The 8,357-nt window shown below is 43.1% G+C and overlaps 1 non-coding gene across 1 annotated transcript; it reads right to left on the minus strand.

Annotated features, from left to right (window-relative positions):
• Positions 1-2,229: 2,229 nt before the first annotated feature.
• On the minus strand, positions 2,230-2,304 carry Trnat-ugu. Its single transcript has one exon. It is a non-coding gene; the product is annotated as a tRNA-Thr (tRNA).
• Positions 2,305-8,357: the final 6,053 nt, after the last annotated feature.

Consider the following 8,357-nt stretch of genomic DNA (forward strand, 5'->3'; position numbering starts at 1 on the left):
GCAAATGCCAAACGACGCCTCGCTTGGTGTAAGGAGCGTTAACATTGGACGATTGAAGTGGAAAAACGTTGTGTGGAGTGAGGAATCACGGTACACAATGTGGCGATCCGATGGCACGGTGTGGGTATGGCGAATGTCAGCGAGTGTAGTGGCAACAGTAAAATTCGGAGGCGGTGGTGTTATGGTTTGGTCGTGATTTTCATGGAGGGGGCTTGCACCCCTTGTTGTTTTGCTTGGCACTATCACAGCATTGGCCTACATTGAAGTTTTAAGCACCTTCTTGATTCAGACTGTTGAAGAACAATTCGGGGATGGCGACTGCATCTTTCATCACGATCGAGCACCTGTTCATAATGCACAACGTGTGCCGGAGTGGTTACACGACAACAGCATCACTGTAATGGGCTGGCCTGCACCGAGTCATGACATGAGTCCTATAGAACGCCTTTGAGGTGTATTGGAACGCCGGCTTCGTGCCAGGTCTCACCTACCGACATCGATACCTCTCCTCAGTGCAGCACTCCGTGAAGAATGGCCTGCGATTCCCCAAGAAACCTTCCAGCACCTGATTGAACGTATGCCTGCGAGAGTGGAAGCTGTCATCAAAGCTAAGGGTGGGCCGACACCGTATTGAATTCCAGTATTACCGATGGAGGGCGCCACGGACTTGTATGTCATTTTCAGCCAGGTGTCTGGATACTTTCGATCACATAGTGTATATGCATACCTATTATTGTTCGCCTCCCCTTAATTCTTCTGATTTTTAACGTAAACGATTGATCGTCTAATTTTCAATTGGAGGCGCAGCGAAACGTTTAATATTACTAGTTACCACGGATGAGTAATTGTGCATGTCAGAATGTGTGTCTGTTTTGCTATTTTATTGGGCTATTTATAATTTGCTTTTATTGTTCTGGTTTCTTAGAAGCTAATGCTTAAGGCCTATGCTAAGGAATTATGTAGTGCGTCTGTTCTATGTATTTTCTCCAAACCGCTGTGGGCTAATGTGCGTACGGATGAGCTTTGAATGTGATGAGAGACTCCTTGTGGCTGCTTTAATGGTTTGTTTGAAAAGAAAATTTCTCTGGTCTTACTACCTTATTGCAGAAATTGTTTTTTTTAAACATTCGTAGCTGGTTTCTTAAATCTTCTGGTTAATTTGTTAAAAGGCAGTTAAGTTGTCATGGGTTTTGGTAAGACGTCAGATTAATTAATTCTACCCTAAGAGTTATTTATTTGACGCACGGCTGTGTGTTGGAGTTCTGTCCAATTAAAATCACCTGTGCTGCAGGAAACTGTCGCTAATAGTCTCTTGTAATACATTGCTGGTACGTGTTACCTAGGAGCGGGCCCCAATTACTCACGCCACGTCGGCTCTCTTAGCCAGCTGTTTGCGTCATTTGTAGGGCACACAAATGGTTCAAATGGCTCTGAGCACTATGGGACTCAACTGCTGTGGTCATAAGTCCCCTTGAACTTAGAACTACTTAAACCTAACTAACCTAAGGACATCACACACATCCATGCCCGAGGCAGGATTCGAACCTGCGACCGTAGCGGTCGTGCGGTTCCAGACTGTAGCGCCTTTAACCGCTCGGTCACTCCGGCCAGCTAGGGCACACACTCGCAGCTCTCACCGCTGTCTGTCTTTCGCTTGTTTCCTCCCACTGGCTGTTGCACTACTTAATGTTCCCTTTCAAGTTAAGTTTATATTTGTTATAATTCTGAATTTGTATCCGTTATCTTGTTCCATTCACCTTAAGCAAATTCTGACACGATTTGGGACTCCATCATATATCTTAATCTGTTGTAACTTAATTGTTCTTGTGTTATTGGAAAATGTGTAAAATGATATGTTTTTCTGGATTTAAAATTGTCTTGCCTAGATACTTGTGTTAAATTGTTTTTCACTGTGTTATGTATGGTTTTGGGTTCTTTTTAATCAGTCAATTTTAAACAATGTTTTATTGTCACTATTTTGTAATTAAGGACGTTCTGGTCTGTTCTGGAACTGATGTTTAGATTTACTTCTGCCTTTAATAGGCATTTAGCCTTATTACATTCTGTGCCTTGCCTAGGACGTGTCTTGCGTTAAAAATGTTAAGTTACATCAGGTTAAAGTTAACTTTAAATTTTCTGTAAATTATTTAAACTGGAATGATAATTAAATGGACACTCATGCTGCAAACAGGCGTTGATGTAGTTCATTGGGGACATGTTGAAAATGTGTACCCCGACCGGGATTCGAACCCGGGATCTCCTGCTTACATGGCAGACGCTCTATCCAGCTGAGCCACCGCGGGCGCAGAGGACATTGCGTCTGCAGGGACTTATCCCTTGCACGCTCCCTGTGAGAGCCGCGGTGGCTCAGCTGGATATAGCGTCTGTCATGCCATGTAAGCAGTAGATCCCGGGTTCGAGTCCCGGTCGGGGCACACATTTTCAACATGTCCCCAATGAAGTACATCAACGCCTGTTTGCAGCTAGGGTGTCCATTTAATTATCATTTCATTTTAGCAAAGCTGCATGGTCATCCACGGTAACTGTTCTTTCGGGAACAGATACTACTGTCATATATATTTAAACTGGCATTAAATTTTAAATGAGCTTCTCATCGCTTGGCCTTTTAATTAATTTAATAAGAAAATAAATTGAACCTTAATTGGTTGCTATGTGGTCGAAACTGTGTAGAATACATTTATGTTCTCCCAATGAATGATGTGTGTAAAATCCCCACTAGTCCAAACCTTCCCGGCTTTCCTTCCTGGCTGAATTAAGAGGCTGTAATTATCACCATTTCAGGCGCCACGTCCCTGTTGGTACCTTCCAGAATCTCACTGACCCTTTTCCTCCACATTTCACAGTGGTCCGCGCTGCAAAAGTTTATTCAGGCTTTTAACAGGTGGTATGTGTAGTTGATTATAAGCTTCGATGCGTTTCTCTCAATACAACTTGCACTGCAGGGTTTGAAGAAAGATGATGCTGTTGTCGTTAGCGACGAAAGCAGAGTGGGGCTGATCGGCACTGCGCGCTGACGAGAGTGCTCTTCCAGCAGCGGCAGCGTTTGGAACTCGTTGTGTAATCTTTCCTTCTACAAATAATATATTAGGCTGGTGCATAAGAGTCTATGCCGACGCCACTCATCCGTCGCTCCGTCCCTCAGCAATCGTCCTTACATGTGGTTCCGTCATGAGGTAACAACTCTGACCTGGAGCATCTTTTTCTCAGACGACACCAGAGTGATGCTGTACAGAGAATCTGGCTCGTCTGGAAAGGTGACGGGATGGCACTCTTGCGACCAATGTTGTTGGTCACACAACTGTCGCAGCACCTGCTGTATCAGGGGAAGATGGAACAACGGTCGCCGTGCAGACACTGCGTGGTGCTCCAGACATTGTCGCACAGTCACTTTTGATACTGAACTATAAGCATACAAGCCCATTTCCCGACTCAAGATAAGTCGCTTCATGATCTTGTACTGCTGAGCGAACATTATGTCTTGTACTCTCGGACATCACTTGCGTCGAACCGTTGGGATCCTAAATGGCGTTGAGTATGCCCTTCCTGTACACATCAATTCCGTATAAGCTTGAGAATCATGGTGTCCTCCGCAATATGAGCAGCAATATCGCGGAATGATGAATCCAGACTTGATAGACTTCGATCTTGCTGTCATCGACTTCAGACACATGTTGTTAGACTAGGCATAAAAAAGTCTGCTCGCAAACAACCAATATTCAACCGTAATTTCTGAGTGAGAAAATCCTTGTGTAATCTTTCCTCATATAAAGAATATATTAGGGTGTTGCATAAGTTCGCGACGTTTCCGTTTTGCATATTGACAGATTTTATTCTCGTTGTTGTGGATTTATTTAACGATTATCTTTTTTTGGTATTTGACTTATTTAAGTTTACCTATTGTCATTTTATCATTTTATCATAGTGAGTGGAGCTGGGGACGATAGAAACTGGAGTGCCAAGTGGAGAAATCGGAACATTTGCGACATGTTCTTCTGTTTGAGATCAATAGAGGGTGAGAACAACGCGGACAACCAGAAACATTTACGCCATGTATGGAGATAATACTAGTGACTGGACACAGCACGGCAAGAAAATGGTTTTCTCGTTTCTAATGGGATCGCTTTGACCTTAGTGACTCTCCACGTTCAGGAATCACTTCGGGGTTTGAGGAAGATCGTTTGAGCGCATTAACTCACCATGATCCACGTCACTGTACTCCAGAACTGGCAAATATGATGAACTGTGGTCATACCACCACCGTGTTATATTTTCAGTCAATTGGGAAGGTTCAAAAATCGTCTATATGTGTACTGTATGCTCTAAGCCAAAATAAAAAATATCTGTGGATAGCTATACGTGATTTCTGCTTGCTCGTCATCAAATGGCTCGTCAACAACACCGACCATTCGATCATTCCTATTCCGCATCATTACTGGTGATGAGAAATGGTGTCTGTACGTCAACGTAAGGAAAAGAAAGGAATGGTTGAGGCGAAATAAAGCAGCAGCTCCCCGTACAAAGACCTGCGCGCATCCACAAATGATTATCTTATGCATCTGATGGAACAGCGTTGTGTGTTGTACTACGAATTTCTTCGCGAGGTGTAACCATAACAGCCGACATATATTGTGAACACCTGTGACGTCTTAGCGACGCAGTCCAAAAACAATGACCAAGAAGACTGCCTAAAGTAATACTACTCCACGATAAGCCCTCATGCATTCTGTTAGACTAACATGAAACACAATACAGGAAATCATCCTGCATCCACCTTCATTCGGCTCATCTGTGCCCTCATATTTTCACCTTTACCACTTTCTATGGAACAACCTTCAAGGAACTTCCTTTCCGAACGAAAATGTGCTCCGCACATAACTCTTTCGCCTCAAAACCACGTGATTCCTGCAGTCGTGTAATCGAAAAGTTACCGCGGCGTGGGCAGACTAATGTAAATAGTGAAATAAAATGTATTGTTGATGACTTAAGTCTTTGTTGTGCGTATCTGTTGTGTTTGTTAAAGTTATGGAAAAACACTACAAACTTACGCACCAACCCAATAGATGGCGTTACTCCTACCAATTCTCTGCAGTTCCGCTCAAATGCTAATAACTTACACATCCATCATGCAATACAATTCATACCAATTTGATGTTCGTCACATGCGGTCTTCACAGTGTCGTAGTTTTTGTGGCCAGCAGAGTACTCCGCGTAGACGTCCCACCTTGTTTTGCTCATATTGCCTTATGGCAGCAACAATTGATTGCTGATTCAGGAACAACTAAATAAAATAGAATCGACAAAAATGAGATTCTTAAGTAGCTTTTAAGAATATACGAGGAAGATATTAGGTGGAACTAAGTATAGACTCAGTATATAGCACAATACACTTCTGGCCATTAAAATTACTACACAACGAAGATGATGTGCTACAGAAAGGAAATGTAACCGACAGGAAGAAGATGCTATGATACTCACATGATTAGCTTTTCAGGGCATTCACACAAGGTTGGCGCCGGTGGCGACACCTACAACATGCTGACATTTCCAATCGATTTCTTATACACAAACAGCAGTTGACCGGCGTTGCCTGGTGAAACGTTGTTGTGATATCTCGTGTAAGGAAGAGAAATGCGTACCATCACGTTTCCGACTTTGATAAAGGTCGGATTGTAGCCCATCGCGATTGCGGTTTATCGTATCGCGACATTGCTGCTCGCATTGGTCGAGATACAATGACTGTTAGCAGAATATGGAATCGGTGGGTTCAGGAGGGTAATACGGAACGCCGTGCTGGATACCCAACGGCCTCGTATCACTAGCTGTCGACATGACAGGTATCTTATCTGCATGGCTGTAACGGATCGTGCAACCATGTCTCGATCCCTGAGTCAACAGATGGGGGCGTTTGCAAGACAGCAACCATCTGCACGAACAGTTCGACAACGTTTGCAGCAGCATGGACTATCAGCTCGGAGACCATGGCTGCAGTTACCCTTGACGCTGCATCACAGACAGGAGCGCCTGCGATGATGTACTCAACGATGAACCTGGGTGTCCGAATGGCAAAAACGTCATTTTTTTCGGATGAATCCAGGTTCTGTTTACAGCATCATGATAGTCGCATCCGTGTTTGGCGACATCGCGGTGAACGCACATTGGAAGCGTGCATTCGTCATCGCCATACTGGCATGGGGTGCCATTGGTTACACGTCTCGGTCGCCTCTTGTTCGCATTGACGGCACTTTGAACAGTGGACGTTACATTTCAGATGTGTTACGACCCGTGGCTCTACCCTTCATTCGATCCCTGCGAAACCTTACATTTCAGCAGGATAATGCACGACCGCATGTTGCAGGTCCTGTGCTGGCCTTTCTGGATACAGAAAATGTTCAACTGCTGCCCTGGCCAGCACATTCTCCAGATGTTTCACCAATTGAAAACGTCTGGTCAATGGTGGCCGAGTAACTGGCTCGTCACAATGCGCCAGTCACTAGTCTTGATGAACTGTGGGATCGTGTTGAAGATGCATGGGCAGCTGTAGCTGTACACGCAATCGATCTCTGTTGTTGCTCTGGGTACTGATTTCTCAGGATCTATGCACCCAAATTGCGTGAAAATGTAATCACATTTCAGTTCTTGTATAATATATTTGTCCAATGAGTACCCGTGTATCATTTGCATTTCTTCGTGGTGTAGCAATTTTATTATACAGTACTGTTGCATGGGGACTTAATTATATATAATGCAAATAATTTTTAACTTTTTTTGGTAGCTGTATGTCCGATTACGAAGTGTCGTAAACGGTTGGCCCTGACTAGTATTTGTACGCAATCTGACTGCATAGAACAACGACAAAGAATAAAATGAAAATTTCCGTCAATACAATTAATTAATTAAGTCCCCAGCAACTATAAAACCTACGAAGCCAACAAAGCACAAGTGTGGCTGTTCTGTGTGTGGAAGTGTGATTCAACGTACACATCTGGCACGGCTCTTCTTCAATAAGACAAGAAATTTTAAATATCATTTATACTGAAGTAATTAAAAAAGAATAGAAATACTATAATTGCGCAAGAAAACCAGAATTACACTCTAATACAAGAACACAAGCCAGATGCTTGGTTGACTGAACCTGTAATGACGCATTATTCAAGACATTGAAATAATGAAAAAAAGCGAGTTTTGTTACCTTCATATATATTGAAGAAAAGCACTCTAATCATTACAATATCTCCATTAGAACAACATCTGCTGTCTAGCCCATCAAACAACTGCATAAAACATGAACAAGCACTCACTACTACAACATCTCCACAAACACTCCCTACTACAACCTCTCGACAAAAACTTTTCACTACGACATCTCAGCTAGCACAGCCTACTACGAGTCCTCGACAAGCACTGACTACTACGAGTTCTCAACAAGCACTGCCTGTGGAGGCGGCTGAATAAAACTCTTTGGCGCCATCTCTGGCGCTGTGGCTCAGTGTAGCCACCTTTCATATGCCCTTCCTCCACGGGCCAGAATTTGATGGTATTTTTGCCAGCATTGGCGGTGAAAATACCACCAAATTCGTCCACAAAAATACAGACAAAAATAAAAGATAATATTAATACGTAAATATCACATAATTAGATAAAATTTTGGCTTTGCACTGACCTTTCAATAACCTAATATATGAAATACAGTAAGCAATACAAATCCTTTCATACATATGGCTTTACATAATAGTTTACACAATACACAAAAAATCATTTTATACAAATGTTGACATAAAATGCTTTTAATGATTAAAAAAAACAAGTAGTTGATAGTTCCAGCAGTAGCACCCAGCAATGGTCAACAGCTGCAAACAGCAAGAAGTAACATCATTTCAGTAGAAACAGTTCCATCATTAGCACCCAGCAATGTTGAACAGGTGCAGACACCAAAAAGTGACATCTTTCAGCAGAAGCAGTTCCATTAGTGGCATCCAGTAATGTTGAACAGGTGCAGACACCAACAAGTGACATCATTTCAGTAGAAGCAGTCCATCAGTGGCACCCAGTAATGTTGAACAGGTGCAGACACCAACAAGTGACATCATTCAGCAGAAACAGTTCCATTAGTGGCACGCAGCAATGTTGAACAGGTGCAGACACCAACAAGTGACATTATCTCAGTAGATGCAGTCCATCAGTGGCACCCAGTAATGTTGAACAGGTGCAGACAGCAACAAGTGACATCTCATCACTGGTTGAGCAGTTCCAACAGTGGCACCCAGTAATGTTGAGCAGGTGCAGACAGCAACAAGCGACATCATTTCAGTAGAAGCAGTCCTTCAGTGGCACCCAGC

The sequence above is a fragment of the Schistocerca piceifrons genome, chromosome 5, assembly GCF_021461385.2.
Source record: "Schistocerca piceifrons isolate TAMUIC-IGC-003096 chromosome 5, iqSchPice1.1, whole genome shotgun sequence".
NCBI classification, from domain to species: Eukaryota; Metazoa; Arthropoda; class Insecta; order Orthoptera; family Acrididae; genus Schistocerca; species Schistocerca piceifrons.